This window comes from Lactuca serriola, chromosome 4 (assembly GCF_051521515.1).
Source record: "Lactuca serriola cultivar US96UC23 chromosome 4, Lser_US96UC23_V15, whole genome shotgun sequence".
NCBI lineage: Eukaryota > Viridiplantae > Streptophyta > Magnoliopsida > Asterales > Asteraceae > Lactuca > Lactuca serriola.
The window spans coordinates 328,765,735-328,784,608 of record NC_136411.1 but is presented as its reverse complement, the minus strand read 5'-3'; positions in this window follow the sequence as shown (position 1 = coordinate 328,784,608).

Here is an 18,874-nt window from a genome sequence, read left to right as displayed (position 1 = left end):
GAAGTCACCACGTCCTTTAAATAGGGACACACCCTAAATTTGGGTTTTCACTCTGGGCCTAGTACGCCCAGCGTACCCTCTGGTACGCCCAATGTACTAAGTGGATTCCGCGTCAAAAACACGCACATGAGTACGCTGAGCATACACATACGTACGCACCGCATACTCATTTTGTAACATCCTGATTTCCCAGGTATATTATTTTATTTAATTATTTTGGAGTTTGAGGAGGAACTCGGCGAGTTGGAGACAAGACTCGCCGAGTAGGGTCGCAGATGTTCATCTGGGTTCACGTCCGGACTCGGCGAGTCCACGCTGATTAATTACACCCTAATTCCCCGGGTTTGGAGCCTATTTAAGGTCACTTATAGCCTCCCATTGCGGCTACCAGTCCCTTGAGAGAACCCTAAGTGAGCCAAATCGTTGTGAGGGAGAAGAAGTCACTTTTTGATCCTTGAACCCTTGGTTTAGCAAGAAGAAGGTGACAAGAGAAAATAGGAGGTGTGATTCAAGCAGTTCCAGAGTTCAAAGACTTCATTTTGAGGTAATAGTTCGAACCTCCTTCAGTTTTGGTGTTGATCATTAGGTTTAGGGTTTTCTAACCCCTTTGGAGAGTGATTATGTGGAGAAAATGGTCCCTCTTCGAGTTTGTGCCTTGGATCTGGACTCAAAGAGGTCCAGACACCTTGACCCTTGGAGCTTTATGGACCAGTTTGGGGTTATTGGCCTTAGGTTGCCATTTTGGGACTAAATATCGTTTTGATGCCTTGTTGTCGTTATACAAGCATCAAGTTTCGAACTTTACGTGACAGTCATGCTTGGGGAGGCCAGATCTATGGTCTGGGGAAACAGATCTAACCTCAGGAGGTCAGAAGAGTTTGTGCATGGCATGAACTCGCCGAGTTGTTCTGGAGACTCGGCGAGTAGGGTTAGGGTTTCACGTAAATTACTCAGTGAGTAGACTTGCCGAGTTGGGGATGACTCAGTGATTCAGGAGGGGGTTAGAGGACTGGAGTTCAAGGCGGTACTCGCCGAGTTGTTCTTGAGACTCGGCGAGTTGAGTCGGGGTGGCCCCACGATTCATGTCTGGTATGACTCGTCGAGCATAGGGAGGGACTCGGCATGTCAAGTGGGGCAAAGAGTTAGAGGACATATGTGAACTCGTCGAGTCACCAGGGTGCACTCGACGAGTAGGGTCAAAGTGAGACCATTGACTTTTGTTGACTTTTAGGGTTTGGTCATCAATGGAGTCCTTGTGACAAGAAGGGGGGGGGGGGGTAAAATAGTCTCTTACCATTCTGAGGGTGCCAATGACAGGTTGAGTCTAGTCTCGAGAGTTATATTTATAAGAGTATTTATTTATGTGAATAGGCGGAGGCTAGGCAATATCTTTCCATCGAGTCAGAGATTTACCGAGATACCTAAGGTGAGTCTTCTCACTATACTTTACCTAGTGTGGTAACAGAGTTATGTGACAGAGTACTATAGAGTCATATGCTAGTGTATTTGCATGTTATTTATGTGTTGTGATTTATTGTGATATGTGATATGCATGATTCAGAGTTACAGAGTTGGGACTTTTGGGTCCCTAGAGTTAGGGCCAGAGGGCCCATAGAGAGTTGGGGCTGGAGGGCCCCCACTAAGACACATTGACCAGAGGGTCGACAGAGTTTTAGCCTCGAGTGGCTATTATGTGTTAGAGTAGTATATTGGGGAACTCACTAAGCTTATGCTTAAAGTGTTACGTGTTATGTGTTTCAGGTACCTCTGATGACCGCGGGAAGGCGCCGACTTGATTCGTACACACACGGGATTTTATGTATTTTGATCTTGGGAGATATTTTGTGAAACAAAGACATGATACTATGACATTTTACGAATGAATGAGTTGTAAAAATGTGTTTGAAAATGCAAAAAATTGTTTTAATTTTTACAGTGTTACAAGTTGGTATCAGAGCCTTGGTTTGAGGGATTCGGGTGCACCTTCGGGCGTATCTGAACTCAAACTGAGGATTCGAGGAAATTTTGATAATAAAATAAGTTTTCAAAATAAGAACTTACGAGACAAACAGAGCAGAGTCGTGTGTACAAACAGCCAGCGCCCGAACGGTGATTTCCCAAAATACCATTACGATAAGTGTTATAAGATATGATGTGATATGTTATATGATGAGCTATGCTATGCATGCTAGAGTAGACTAGGTATTCTTATTAGGACTAGAGTGGCCTGATATGTGATGCCTGAGTCTAGGAGTCTTGCTGCTAGGGATACTTCAGAGTGTTTAGGTAGCAGCGAGGAGATTATGAGAGATCTGCTAGCGAGTATCATATGATTAGAGAGAGTAGAGTACTTGGGATTTAGGACTCTGGGAGGAGGACTTGAGATGGATGCTGATGCGATGTGAACGGTAGTATTGGGCCCGTACTACTAAAGACACCGGGTCAGTACACAATTCGAGTAAGAATCCTTAGAGTACCAAGGGACAAGTAGGGTGGAGTATTCGAGTGTGAGCATACTCGAGCGAGTCCCTGATATTTATTCTTGTGTTGTATTTCATAGAGAGGGAGATCATGGTTAGGACACGCCACACACCAGGGGGCAGCGGTACGAGTGATGAGGAGATTCATAGGATCATCTAGGAGGAGGTGGCTGCGGCCATCCGGGCAGAGATACCAGAGATATTCGGGTCTATCAAGACCATGCTGATAGAGACATTTGATGAGAAGTACGCTGCACTTTCTGAGGTTGCTGTTACTGCGGCCACTACAGCTATAGCTGCGACTAGGCCGCAGGGTGGTGATGCGTTGCTGTTCCGAGAGTTCAGCAACACAAAACCACCGGAGTTTGACGGGACCCAGGATCCAATTGCAGCGATGAGGTGGATTTCAGACTTAGAGGGGTGTTTCTTTACTTGCTCATATCCAGAGCATTTGAGAGTTCGGATCGCGCTAAACCAGCTTCGCTTGGGAGCGAAGGATAGGTGGAAGTTTGTGACGGCACACTATTCGCCTGCTGAGCTTGCTGCGGTGACCTGGGAGAGGTTCACTGCTATGTTCCGAGATGAGTACATTCCCCAGGTGGAGAGGGAGCGTTTGGCCCAGGAGTTTCTGACCCTTAAGCAGGGTATTGAGTCTGTTACAGTGATTACGAGGATGTTTCATGAGCGAGCGATGTTCTGCCCAGAGCACGTGTCCTCTGAGCAGGCACGTATGAGCTGTTATCTGAGTATTTTGAGGAGGGATATACGAGAGTTCGTGGTGAACTCGACGTACCGGACATTTTCCGAGCTTCAGGCAAATGCCCGGAAGAGGGAGATAGAGATAGAGCTAGAGACCCAAGCTAGGGAAGAGGCTGAGTCTTAGGGGAGGGATCGGCGACCGGCGTAGTCTCAGCCGGTAGCCAAGCGGGCCAAGCTCGCTGATTCGAGATCAGGGAACCAGAGGGGCCGCACTTGTGGCAAGTGCGGCAAGAGCCACGATGGGGTGTGCAGAGCAGGGTCTTGCTACAAATGTGGCAAGGAGGGGCATATGGCCAAGGATTGCCCCAAGGGGTTTGCAGTATGTTTTCACTGCAACCAGACCGGACACCGGAAGGCAGAGTGTCCACAACTATGGGGATCAGCACAGGGAGCATCTCAGGGATCCGCCCCTGCTGCTGTCAGAGCTACTGCGAGCCGGCCAGTGAAGGCCGAGGCACCGAAGGCACAAGGGAGAGCCTTTCAGTTGACCATGGAGGAGGTCCGTGCAACGCCCGATGTCGTGGCTGGTATGTATTCTTTCGTGTATTTCTTTTGATATTGATGAATTGTGCTTATATTATGTTATGCGTAGGTACTTTTCTTGTGAGTTCTGTACCTGCCTTGGTGTTATTTGACTCGGGTGCGAGTCGGTCTTTTGTATCTTTGGCTTTTAGTCAGCAAATCAGTGTTAGTCGTGAGGCGTTGAGTCAACCTCTGAGAGTTTCCATAGCTGACGAGAGGGCGGTGTACGCCACAGAGGTGATCTGAGGGTATGTACTCGAGATTTTCGGTGTTGAATTCCCGATTGATTTAGTTCCTATTGCGATGGGGGATGTCTGTGTCATCGTGGGCATGGACTGGTTGAGCAGATTCAGAGCGGTTATCGACTGCGAGCGACAGCTGGTGACCATACGAGACCCTAGTGGGGGAGTTCTTTTGGTGTACGGCGAGGGTACACGTTCTGGGTCAGCATTTTGTTCGGCCGCTAGAGCGAGACAGTGTATACAGCAGGGCTGTACGGGCTTTGTAGCGTATGTGATGGATGCGAGGGTTGATTTAGAGAGACTGAGGTCAGTTGATGAGGTTCCGATAGTGTGTGAGTTCCTAGACATATTCCCGGAGGAGTTGTCGGGTGTGCCTCCCGTGAGGCAGGTGGAGTTCAGTATCGATTTGGTTTCGGGGGCCGCGCCTATCGCCAAGGTGCCATATCGCCTTACGGCTCCAGAGATGCAGGAGTTATCCTCGCAACTTTAGGAGTTGTTGGGGAAGGGGTTTATTTGGCCGAGCAGCTCGCCGTGGGGAGCGACTATCCTTTTTGTCAAGAAGAAGGTTGGTTCGCACTGGATGTGCATTGATTACCGGGAGTTGAACAAGCTGACGGTCAAGAACCGTTACCCGTTGCCGAGGATCGACGATTTGTTCGATCCGTTGCAGGGAGCATCTTGGTTCTCCAAGATCGATTTGAGGTCTGGGTATCATCAGGTAAGGGTGCGAGATGAGGACATCAAGAAGACAGCGTTAAGGACTCGTTATGGGCATTACGAGTTTGTGGTGATACCCTTCGGTCTCACCAATGCCCCGGTAGTGTTCATGGATCTCATGAACAGAGTGTGCAGGCCGAAGTTGGATCGCTCGGTGATCGTATTCATCGACGACATTTTGGTGTATTCGAGATCTAGAGAGCAGAATGAGGAACATTTGAGGGAGATCCTCGGAGTTCTGAGATCGGAGAGGCTTTATGCCAAATTCTCCAAGTGTGATTTCTGGTTGCGAGAGGTCCAGTTCCTAGGGCACTGATATGTGTGTTTTTATATATATTTATGTGAAACATATCTTAATATTTTAGCCTTTATTATTATTATTTAGAACTAAAATATATTTAATATGCTTTGAAATATTTAATTACAGTAAAAATGGGAGTTGGAATGCAAAAGGAAGAGAATGGAGTTGAAAAGATGCAAAAAGGATATTGCTGGCAGATTGACCCCTCTTCAGTGTTTCAGGTATATCGGATGACTCACAAATCCAATTGACGAGATTCAAAATGTTCTGAAAACTAGACGAAATGTCCTACGACTTATGTGAGAGGGACTTTTGGCTAATTCGACACTTATCTTATCCAAAATCGGCCTTGAAGATGAAGCATAAAAACTGGACGGAAATTCCCTCCAAGTTACTTATTCCCCAAGCACCACTTTCCTTATCTTTATTTGATTAATCCCTAAGCCACATTAGTTTCCTTATTCCAATCCAACTCTAATATTCCATATAATTCCATCTCCATCAACTATAAATACCCCATATCATTCCACAATGTTCATAATCTAGGATATTCCACTTCGACTTGTGCAACAAGAAAACTTCATAGTTGCCGTTTTGAGGGTCTAGGATGCGGCCGGAAGGCCGTTAAGCTGATATGAAGCAAAGATCTAAGGGATTAGAGAGCGGATACATGTAGGTAATCATGTGGTTTGTTAACGTGACCATGCTTAGCATTCCACGGTGATACTATTATGTGTTTAGTTTCTAATTTAGGTGTAAAAAACCTTTTACTTTGTGTTTTTGATTAGATGAAACCTTGATTTATGGATTAATTGATATTTGGATTGTTTTATTCGTGTTTAATTTATCTTGACAAGCTTGTTAAAAGATCCTTACGTGTTAATGATAATTATTTGTTATTAATTGTCAAGTAAATTGATTTGTATGAACATCTGCTTGATTGCTTGTATCTTATGACTTTGATGACCATCAAGATTATAAGTCTAGGAACAACGAATGTGAAACTAGGATTAACTCGGAAATAAGTAAGTTAATGTGTGAGCCTTGTGTGATAAACCATCAACAAGAGGTTAAATTGAATTAGTAATTTGATTAACTATTATTACAAGTCTTGCTTGATACGAACTGAACACTTGGAAGCATGTTAGTTTAATCAACTGATCACTGTTTGAATTGACTTGTATGCTAAAGGATTAGTATTAGTGAACGCGAATCTAATCATTTTAGGAATCGGTGAACATGAATAAATGAATTTTTGTATGCAATTGTCTATGCTTTTAAGGTGTAATTTATCTAAATCAAAGTACCTGAAGAGATTTGTTTCCCTGTTAGTTTATCAAGATATGTTAATTAATTGTTCATCTGAGATTTAATAAACCATTTCTTTACTGCTTGTGTGTGTTTTGTAACCTATAATCAAATGTTTTAAATTAATTCACTACCGTTCCCCTTGTGTTCGACACCCTTGTTTATCAAAGCTATACTATACTCGATCGGGTTCACTGCCTGTAAGGTGTGGTTTATATGCGATAAATTAGGAATTATAAATAAAAAAATAGTGCATTAAATATTCACATCAAGTTTTTGGCGCCGTTGCCGGGGAATGGTTTTCAGTTAATTTAGTTTATTTGATTATTCGTTATTTGTTTTTATTTTTTTTAGTTTTATTTTTATTTTATTTTCGTTGATATTATGTCACTTGTCGGAAAGGTTTTTGTTGTCATGTGCAGGAATTCGTGATCATACACATTGCTTGGTTTGATTTTTTGCATGGGTTTCGAGATTGCAAGCGATTAGGGAATTCTTGACTTGTTTAGTCTACTACTTTGTTGATTTGTCCAACTCAATCTATGAGGTGTAGTATAGCAAGGCGTGTCGTGGTGGTTAAGTGGAAGACCGAGCTCTTGCTGTTCTTGACTAGTTTGGTCACTTCTTGTTCTACTTTTAGTTAATGGTGCAAAGAAAACAAAGGAAATAGTCTGACAGGTCCCGAAAGATTTTGTTTTCACAAACCACCTCTTGCATGCAAGGGATTTAATCAACAATTGTAGCTTGATTTTGACGAAGACGAGGGATTGTGATATCCTTTTTAGTTATTTTGTTTTTTTTAGTTATTTTAGTGAGTTTTTATTTTTATTTTTAGTTTGTTTAAATTTTGTTTTCCATGTTGATGCTCTTGATGTTTCAGATCTCTGCAAAACTTTTACCCTTCAGATGCTTTCAAAAATTTCAATAATTAAGGTCGAATGTTGATTTGTCACGAGAGAAAAAACCGTGTGAGAGTTTGAAGTTGACACTTGAGAGCCATGACTTTCAATAAGTGTGGGGTGCGCGTCAATATTTGGAGGGATTATTATTTCGAAGAGTGTCGTTTTTAACTATACATTGATTCCCATGGCATGGATGAGTTGTTCCCACACCATGGAGTTTTATTTTGACGCAATGTAGAAGTATCATCCCGACTGCCATGACATGGTTGACACTTTCTTATGTCGTGGGGGAATTTTTCATCACGAGAGGAGGCTGCTATTCTACATACCACGACGTGACCACCACTTACTATGTCGTGGTCATGCTATTATTCGCGATATGGATTTTCCTCACTCGACGACACGACAAGTCAATGTTCTTTTGTATTTTCCGGCACATTCAGAAGCAGCAGTTCCAGTTTCCAGTCTTCCAGCAATTTTTAGAGCAGCTTTTAGCAGCCCCATTCGATCTCGTCACTACTACCCCAGGGGAGTCTGTTCCTTTTTCTTCGTTTTTATTATTTTTATGAGCTTAATTAGTTTTATGCATACAATGAGGGCATTGTATTAAATAAGTGTGGGGTAGGGGGTCAAAAAAGAAAATTAAAAATTACTAGATTAGGAAAATTTAAAAAAATTTATAAACTTGAAATAATAGTTTAATTTAAGAAAATCTAGTGATAATTTAAAATTTTGCTAATATTGTATGTGATGATCCAATGAGAACCCAAATGTTTACCTGAACCTACACATGTTATAGTGTATTTGTGGCTTCCCATTTCCTAGTGAAAAGTCCTGAGATATGAAAGGTAATCTGGTAGTTTATATGACATAATATTTTTTGCAGCCTAAACCTGAAATCTATCCAGGAAAGCTTATTTAGTCATTGCACTTAGACTAATACTCTAACCAATAAGGGTTCAAGCTAAGCGCCCATGCTTAAGCATGTAGGTTTTGAGTGAAAAAAAAGTGAGTTACATGTGAAAAAAAAAGAGAGAAATTACCAAAAAGTTGAAGAATTTTGGAGCAATTAAAGTGAGAATTTGAAGATCAAAATTCCAAAAGTTCAAAAGTTGAAGATACTAAAAATCCAAAAGGTGGTGAATTCAAAGAAATCAATATGAAATATTCAAAGGAATAGAAGAATTCCAAGAACTCCATTGTGGTATCTTAAAGTTGTAATTTCTAGATTATGTATGCTTGGGTAGCTTTAAAAAAAATACCTTGAGGTTAAGAAAGATTTCTGATGATTGATTTGGAGGGTTGTAGAAATGAGTGCCGTATAAACTAAGGGGTGAAGGTTCGTAAGGATTGTGAGTATTTAGGAATGAGAAGTTTCTTAGGATTTATAGACACAAATACATGCATTGTGGTCTTGGGATAATGGATGGGTTTGAAATGGATTATTCTATGCGATATTGGTGAAATAATAAAAGTCAGTTTGCTTGGGGGCAAGCAAAGGCTAAGTGTGGGGTATTTTGATATGTGTGTTTTTATATATATTTATGTGAAACATATCTTAATATTTTAGCCTTTATTATTATTATTTAGAACTAAAATATATTTAATATGCTTTGAAATATTTAATTACAGTAAAAATGGGAGTTGGAATGCAAAAGGAAGAGAATGGAGCTGAAAAGATGCAAAAAGCATATTGTTGGCAGATTGACCCCTCTTCAGTGTTTCGGGTATATCGGATGACTCACAAATCCAATTGACGAGATTCAAAATGTTCTGAAAACTAGACGAAATTTCCTATGACTTATGTGAGATGGACTTTTGGCTAATTCGACACTTATCTTATCCAAAATCGGCCTTGAAGATGAAACATAAAAGCTGGACGGAAATTCCCTCCAAGTTACTTATTCCCCAAGCACCACTTTCCTTATCTTTATTTGATTAATCCCTAAGCCACATTAGTTTCCTTATTCTAATCCAACTCTAATATTCCATATAATTCCATCTCCATCAACTATAAATACCCCATATCATTCCACCATTTTCATAATCTAGGATATTCCACTACGACTTGTGCAACAAGAAAACTTCATAGTTGCCGTTTTGAGGGTCTAGGAGGCGGCCGGAAGGACGTTAAGCTAATACGGAGCAAAGATCTAAGGGATTGGAGAGCGGATACATGTCAGTAATCATGTGGTTTGTTAACGTGACCATGCTTAGCATTCCACGATGATACTATTATGTGTTTAGTTTCTAATTTAGGTGTAAAAAACCTTTTACTTTGTGTTTATGATTAGATGAAACCTTGATTTATGGATTAATTGATATTTGGATTGTTTTATTCGTGTTTAATTTATCTTGACAATCTTGTAAAAAGATCCTTACGTGTTAATGATAATTATTTGCTGTTAATTGTCAAGTAAATTGAGTTCTATGAACATCTGCTTGATTGCTTGTATCTTATGACTTTGATGACCATCAAGATTATAAGTCTAGGAACAACGAATGTGAAACTAGGATTAACTCGGAAATAAGTAAGTTAATGTGTGAGCCTTGTGTGATAAACCATCAACAAGAGGTTAAATTGAATTAGTAATTTGATTAACTATTATTACAAGTCTTGCTTGATACGAACTGAACACTTGGAAGCATGTTAGTTTAATCAACTGGTCACTGTTTGAATTGACTTGTTTGCTAAAGGATTAATATTAGTGAACGCGAATCTAATCATTTTAGGAATTGGTGAACATGAATAAATGAATTTTTGTATGCAATTGTCTATGCTTTTAAGGTGTAATTTATCTAAATCAAAGTACCTGAAGAGATTTGTTTCCCTGTTAGTTTATCAAGATTTGTTAATTAATTGTTCATACGAGATTTAATAAACCATTTCTTTATTGCTTGTGTGTGTTTTGTAACCTATAATCAAATATTTTAAATTAATTCGCTACCATTCCCCTTGTGTTCGACACCCTTGCTTATCAAAGCTATACTATACTCGATCGGGTTCACTACCTGTAAGGTGTGGTTTAGATGCGATAAATTAGGAATTATAAATAAAAAACTAGTGCATTAAATATTCACATCAGCCACCTCATTAACCAGAAAGGGATATTGGTTGACCCGGCCAAAGTTGAGGCAGTGATGAGTTGGGAGGTGCCGAGGTCACCCTCCGAGATCAGGAGTTTCTTAGGGTTGACAGGTTATTATCGGAGATTTATCATGGATTTCTCCAAGATCGCCGTGCCACTCAACAGGTTAACCCGGAAGGGTGTCGCTTTTTCATGGGGCCCATAGCAGCAGGCCTCCTTCGAGACACTTCACCAGAGGCTATGCGAAGCCCCGGTGTTAGCCCTCTCAGAGGGAACGGATGACTTTGTGGTGTATTGTGACGCGTCGATTTTGGGGTTGGGGGCGGTGCTGATGCAGAGAGGGCATGTGATAGCATACGCATCGAGACAGCTGAAGCTTTATGAGACGAAGTATCCCACCCACGATCTAGAGTTGGGGGCAGTGGTGTTCTCCCTCAAGATCTGGCGTCACTATCTATACGGGGTTCGGTGTACGATATACACGGACCACAAGAGCTTGAAGTATTTGATGGATCAGGCCAACCTAAATATGCGATAGAGGAGGTGGTTGGACGTGGTCAAGGATTATGATTGTGAAATCTTGTACCACCCGGGCTAGGCTAATGTTGTAGCCGATGCGCTGCGCCGTAGGGGGAGAGCGCCCCATTGCGAGATGTATGTTTGAGATTGACCGTGATGGCTCCGGTGTTGGACACCATTCGTGGGGCCCAGGCTGAGGCCGTGAGATCAAAAAGCTAGAAGAGAGAGCGAGTTTTCGGGTTGGTATCGGAGTTCGTTACCGATAGTCGGGGGCTTATGACATTTTAGGGTCGTATCTGGGTACCGTTTGTGGGAGGGACGCGTACCATTTTAATGGAAGAAGCTCATCGGTCGAAGTTCTCGATCCATCCTGGGGCCACTAAGATGTATTTGGATCTGAAGAGGGAGTATTGGTGGCCCTGTATGAAGAGGGATGTCGCGTGGTTTGTTGAGAGGTACTTAACCTGTCGTAGGGTTAAGGCCGAGCACCAGAGACCGCATGGTAAGTTGCAGCCGTTGGAGGTTCCCGAGTGGAAGTGGGAACAGATTACCATGGATTTTATCACCAAATTGCCAAGGACTGCTAGGGGAGTCGATGCCATTGAGGTGATTGTGGACAGGTTGACAAAGAGTGCTCACTTCCTTGCCATCAGTGAGAGCTCTTCCGCAGAGAAGTTGGCAGAGATGTACGTGAGGGAAGTGGTATCGCGGCATGGAGTGCCAATCTCGATTGTCTCAGACCAAGATGTGCATTTCACATCCAGATTCTGGAAGAAATTTCATGAGGAATTGGGTACTAGGCTGCATTTTAGTACCGCATACCACCTCCAGACTGACGGACAAAGCGAGAGGACGATTCAGACGCTCGAGGATATGCTCCGGGCATGTGTGTTGGATTTCGGTGGGAGTTGGGACACGTATTTTCCCTTGGCAGAGTTTTCCTACAACAGCAGCCATCATTCGAGCATTGGTATGCCACCCTTTGAGCTGTTGTATGGGAGGAGGTGTCGGACCCCCATTTGTTGGGGAGAGGTCGGGCAGCGTGTGATGGGTAGTACCGAGATCGTGCTTCAGACGACTGAGCAGATACAACAGGTCAGGTAGAGGTTATTGACCGCTCAGAGTCATCAGAAGAGTTATGCGGAAAGGCGTTGGTCCGAGCTTGAGTTCCAGGTCGGCGACTTTGTACTCCTGAAGGTCTCTCCTTGGAAAGGAGTGATCCGATTTAGGAAGAGGGGCAAGTTGGGGCCCCGATATATCGGTCCTTTTCGGGTGATCATGAGGGTAGGAAGGGTAGCCTACCGGTTGGAGCTACCTGTAGAGCTAGGTCTGATCCATGACACTTTCCATGTGTCGCAGCTGCGAAAGTGTATAGCCGATGAGTCGGCAGTGGCGCCATTAGAGGATATTCAGGTGGATGTGGGCCTAAACTACGTTGAGAGATCGCTGGCTATTCGGGATCGAAAGATCAAGGTTCTGAGGAACAAAGAGGTGTCACTGGTACAGGTCCAGTGGCAACACCGGAAGGGGTCAGAGCTTACTTGGGAGCCGGAGCCCGAGATGCGTGAGCAGCATCCGGAATTGTTTCCAGAGTGAGACTTCGAGGGCGAAGTCTGATTCTAGTGGGGGAGAATTGTAACATCCTGATTTCCCAGGTATATTATTTTATTTAATTATTTTGGAGTTTGAGGAGGAACTCGGCGAGTTGGAGCCAAGACTCGCCGAGTAGGGTCGCGGATGTTGATCCGGGTTCACGTCCGGACTCGGCGAGTCCATTAGTGGACTCGGCAAGTCCACACTGTTTAATGAAACCCTAATTCCCCGGGTTTGGAGTCTATTTAAGGGCACTTATAGCCTCCCATTGCGGCAACCAGTCCCTTGAGAGAACCCTAAGTGAGCCAAATCGTTGTGAGGGAGAAGAAGTCACTTTTTGATCCTTGAACCATTGGTTTAGCAAGAAGAAGGTGACAAGAGCAAAGAGGAGGTGTGATTCAAGCAGTTCCAGAGTTCAGAGATTTCATTTTGAGGTAATAGTTCGAACCTCCTTCAGTTTTGGTGTTGGTCATTAGGTTTAGGGTTTTCTAACCCCTTTAGAGAGTGATTATGTGGAGTAAATGGTCCCTCTTCGAGTTTGTGCCTTGGATCTGGACTCAAAGAGGTCCAGAGACCTTGACCCTTGGAGCTTTATGGACTAGTTTGGGGTTATTGGCCTTAGGTTGCAATTTTTGGGACTAAATCTCCTTTTGATGCCTTGTTGTGGTTATACAAGCATCAAGTTTCGAACTTTATGTGACGTTCATGCTTGTGGAGGCCAGATATATGGTTTGGGGAAACAGCTCTGACCTCAGGAGGTCAGAAGAGTTTGTGCATGACATGAACTCGTCGAGTTGTTCTTGAGACATGGCGAGTAGGGTTAGGGTTTCACATAAATTACTCAGTGAGTAGACTTGCCGAGTTGGGGGATGACTCAATGAGTCAGGAGGGGGTTAGAGGACTGGAGTTCAAGGCGTTACTCGCCGAGCTGTTCTTGAGACTCGGCGAGTTGATTCGGGGTGGCCTCGCGATTCATGTCTGGTAGGGACTCGGCGTGTCAAGTGGGGCAAAGAGTTAGAGGACATATGTGAACTTGCCGAGTCACCAGGGTGCACTCGGCGAGTAGGGTCAAAGTGAGACCATTGACTTTTGTTGACTTTTAGGGTTTGGTCATCACTGGAGTCCTTGTGACAAGAAGGGGGGGGGGGGGGTAAAATAGTATTTTACCCTTCTGAGGGTGCCAATGGCAGGTTGAGTTTAGTCTCGAGAGTTATATTTATAAGAGTATTTATTTATGTTAATAGGCGGAGGCTAGGCAATATCTTTCCATCGAGTCAGAGATTTACCAAGATGCCTAAGGTGAATCTTCTCACTATACTTTAGCTAGTGTGGTAACAGAGTTATGTGACAGAGTACTATAGAGTCATATGCCAGTGTATTTGCATGTTATTTATGTGTTGTGATTTATTGTGATATGTGATATGCATGATTCAGAGTTATAGAGTTGGGACTTTCGGGTCCATAGAGTTAGGGCCAGAGGGCCCACAGAGAGTTGGGGCTGCAGGGCCCCCACTGAGACACATTGACCAGAGGGTCAACAGAGTTTCAGCCTCGAATGGCTATTATATGTTAGAGTGGTATTTTGGGGAACTCACTAAGCTTATGCTTACAATGTTACGTGTTATGTGTTTCATGTACCAGTGATGACCGCGGGAAGGCGCCGGCTTGATTCGTACACACACACACACACTGGATTTTATGTATTTTGATCTTGGAAGATATTTTGTGAAACAAAGACATGATACTATGACATTTTACGAATGAACGAGTTGTAAAAATGTGTTTGAAAATGCGAAAAATTGTTTTAATTTTTACGGTGTTACACATTTACCACGTTTTCTCAAATAAGGGCCAAACTTGACAATTAATAAAAGAACAAGGCTTTATAAGATATACCAGGTCTTGGGATGTTACGATTCTCCCCCACTAGAATTAGACTTCGCCCTCGAAGTTATCTTCTAGAAATAACTCTGGGTATTGCTCGTGCATCTCAGACTTTGGCTTCTAAGTACACTCGGACCCCCTTCCGATGTTGCCACTGGACCTGAACCAAGGGCACCTATTTATTCCTCAATATCTTCACCTTCCTATCTAAGATCGCTATCGTCCTCTCGATGTAATTTAGACTTGCAATAATCTAAATTTCCTCTAACGGTATCACTTCCATCTCATCGGCTACACACTGCCTCAATTGAGACACATGGAAGGTGTTTTGTATCTGGCTCAACTCTACAGGTAGCTCCAACCGATAAGCTACCTTCCCCACTCTGGAAGTCACTCTAAAAGGACCAACATATCTGGGACCTAATTTTCCCCGCTTCCAGAATCGGATCACCCCTTTCCATGGGGATAGCTTCAGGAGGACAAAATCTCCCACCCATAAATCAAGCTCGGATCGTCTCCGGTCTGCATAACTCTTCTGGTGACTCTGAGCTGGCAGTAACCTCTATCTAACTTGTTGAATCTTCTCAGTCGTTTTGAGAAATATCTTTGTGCCACCCATCAATCTCTGCCCTACCTCTCCCCAACAGATGGGAGTCTGACACCTTCTCCCATATAAGAGCTCAATGGGAAGCATACCAATACTAGAATGGTGGTTGTTGTTATAAGAAAAACTCAGCCAAGGGAAAATAGGTTTCCCAACTTCCTCCGAATTCCATAACACATGCTCGCAACAAGTCCTCCAGCGTCTGAATCGCTCGCTCAATCTGCCCGTCAGTCTGTGGGTGGTATACGGTACCGAAGTGCAATTGAGTACCCAACTCCTCATGAAACCTCTTCCAGAATCTTGAAGTAAAATCTACATCCCGATCTGACAGTATCGAGGTCAGAACTCCATATCGTGCCACCACCTTTCTAACATAAATCTCGGCCAATCTCTCTCCGGAAGAGCTCTCACTGATAGCAAGAAAGTGAGCACTCTTCATCAACCGGTCAACAATCACCCATATCGTGTCGACACCTCGCGTGGTCCTTGGAGATTCGGTGATAAAACCCATTGAAATCTGCTCCCACTTCCATTGGCGAATCTCTATAGGTTGTAACGGGCCATGTGGATGATGGTGCTCCGTCTTAACCTGACGACAGGTCAAGCACTTCTCAACTACCCATGTCATATCCCTGTTCATACAGGGCCAACAATAATCTCTCTTCAGATACAAATACATCTTAGTAGCTCCTGGATGGATCGAGAATATCGATATATGGGCCTCTTCCATCAGTATACGCCGAGCTCCACCTGTATAGGGCACCCAAATCCGCCCACCGAAAGCTATAAGCCCCAGACTATCCATCTCAAACTCAGAAACCTGTCCGATCACTCGCTCCCTCTTGAGGTTCTCGGGCCTCAAAGCCTCCACCTAAGCCTCTCGGATGGTATCTAGGGATGGAGTCATCACCGTCATCCTCATACACACGTCTCAGATCGGAGCACTCTCTACTCTGCAGCTCAAGGCATCAGCTACCACATTAGCCTTGTCAGGGTGATATAAGATCTTGCAGTAGTAGTTTTCACTACATCCAACCACCTCATCTGTCTCATAGTTAGGTTGTGCTGATCCTTGAGGTACTTTAGACTCTTGTGGTCCATGTATATGGTGCACTAGACTCCATACAAGTAATGGCGCCAGATCTTGAGGGTGAACACCACTGCCCCCAACTTCAAATTGTGGGTGGCATACCTCGTCTCATGAGGATTCAACTGCCTCAATAAAAAAGCTATCACATGCCCCCTCTGCATCAACACCACACCCAATCCTGATATAGATGCATCATAGTAGACTACAAAGTCCTCCACTCCCTCGGGAAGGGCTAACATTGGGGCTTCGCATAATCTCTGGCGAAGAGTCTCAAATGAGGCATCCTGCTTGGCCCCCCAGGAAAAAGTAACACCCTTCCAGGTCAATCTAGTAAGAGGAACAACAATCTTGGAGAAATCTCTGATGAATCTCTGATAATAGCCGACCAAACCCAAAAAACTCCTGATCTCGGACGGGGATCTTGGCACCTCCCATCTCATAATCGCCTCAATCTTGGCCGGGTCGACCAATATCCCATTCTGATTAACGAGGTGCCCTAGGAACTGGACCTCTCATAACAAGAAATCATATTTGGAGAATTTGGCATAAAGCCTCTCCATCCTCAGTACTCCAAGAATCTCTCGAAGATGTTCCTCGTGCTGCTCTCTGGACCTCGAGTATACCAGAATTTCATTGATGAACACAATCACCAACTGATCCAACATGGGCCTGCACACTCGGTTCATGAGATCCATGAACGTTGTCGGTGCATTGGTGAGTCCGAAAAGGCATCACCACAAACTCGTAATGCCCATAACGAGTTCATAAGGCTGTTACTAGATATCCTCCTCGCAAACTCTCATCTGATGATATCCAAACCTCAAATCAATCCTGGAAAACCAAGATGCCCCCTGCAACTTATCGAACAAATTGTCGATCCTCGGTAGCGAATAACAGTTCTTGACCGTCAGCTTGTTCACCTCCTGGTAATTGATGCACATCCGGTGTGAACCATCCTTCTTCTTAACAAAAAGGATAGGTGCTCCCCATGGCGAGCTACTCAGTCTGATTAAAACCTTCCCCAGCAGCTCCTAGAGCTGTGAGGATAACTCCTGCATCTCTGGTGGTGCAAGGCGATAAGGTGCCTTGGGAACAGGCACTGCGCCTGGAACCAAATTAATTCGGAACTCCACCTGCCTCTCGGGAGGCACATCTAGAAACTCCTCGGGAAAAACATCCGGAAACTCGCACACTATCAGAACCTCAGAGATATAACTCGGCCTCTCTGAAACGATCCGCGTATCCATCACGTAAGCCAAGAAGCCCATACAACTCTACTGCAAACTCTGCCTTGCCCTGGCAGCATAGCAGAAAGCTGATCCAGATCTGGTACCCTCGCCATACACTTTAATCATTCCCCCACTAGGGTCTCGTATAGTTACCAACTGATGCTTACAGTCGATCATAGCTCCAAAATGGCTCAACCAATCCATGCCCACGATGACACATACATCACCCATCGCTATTAGCACCAAATCTATCGGGAACTTGACGCCAAAAATCTCTAACACACATCCTCGGAATACATCAGTAGAAAAAATCGCATGATCGTTAGCTATGGAAACCATCATAGGCCGACTCAACACCTCACATTAGATACTGATGTCACGACTAAAAGCTAAAGACACGAAGGATCGACTCGCACCCGAGTCAAATAACACCAAAGTAGGTACAGAACTCACAAGAAAAGTACCTAAATACATCACATAATAAGCACAATAAATCTCAAAATAAAATAAATAAGGAAATATGTACCAACCACGACATCAGGTGTTGCGTGGACCTCCTCCAGTGTAAGCTGAAAAGCTTTCCCACGAGCCCTCAAAGCCTCGGCCTTCACCGGCCGACAATCAGTAGCATGCAAAGTAGTGGGAGTGGAATCCTAGGCTGATCCCTGAACAAGCTGAGGGCATTCAACATTCCGATGGCCGGTCTGGTTGAAGTGACAACAAACTGCAAACCCCTTGGGGAAATCCTTCTCCATGTGCCCCTCATTGCCACATTTGTAGCAAAGCCCCGCCCGAAAAGATCCCATGTGGCTCTTGCCACACTTGCCGCAAGTGCGGCCTTTCTGGCCCCCAACTCTTGTACCAGCGAGCTTATCCCACTTCGTCGCCGGCTACGACTGCACTGGGTAGAATTCGGAAGTCCACAACTCGGGAGGCGCTCGGGATTGGTGGGACTCAAGAGTATAACTTAATGATGGCTAAAATATATAAATTTAGACTTTTCTAGGGTTTTTATAGGGATATTTCGAAGTAGAAAGAGAGAAAGAAAAGAATTGTGGTGAAAAGAAATGAATTTCCGGGGCTTGCTATTTGTAATATTTTTTCGAGTGCCCGCCATGCATTTGAACACCGTGAAAGAGCGCATGAGCCATAAGAATCTGCCATGTGTTGCCATCTAGAAGCTTCTAGAAGTGCGCGCCACACATCCGACATGCACTCGTGTGCATTGTACGCCGTACAAAATGTTCATTTTGTAAAATTCATAACTTCCTTATACGAGCTTTGTTTTCGAAGTTTTTTTATACCCATGCATAACTCTCAATAAGTACTACAACTTTCATTTTGGTTGCATTGACTAATTCTGAATTTATTTTTAGCCCTTATTTTTATAAGATTTAATGATTTTGCGAAAATCATATATCTCTCATACAAACTCCGATTTTGGCGTTCTTTTTCTCAAAGTTCTTATCTCGAGGACTACAACGATTCTCCTTTTGGTGACTTTAGCTAAAAGTCAATCATTCTCTTCATAGCTTTTTCACATTGAAATTATGTGTGTGCGGTTGATTTTTACATCTTCTAAAATTCATAACTAATTCATATGAAGTTAGATTTCTACGAAATTTATATTTTCGG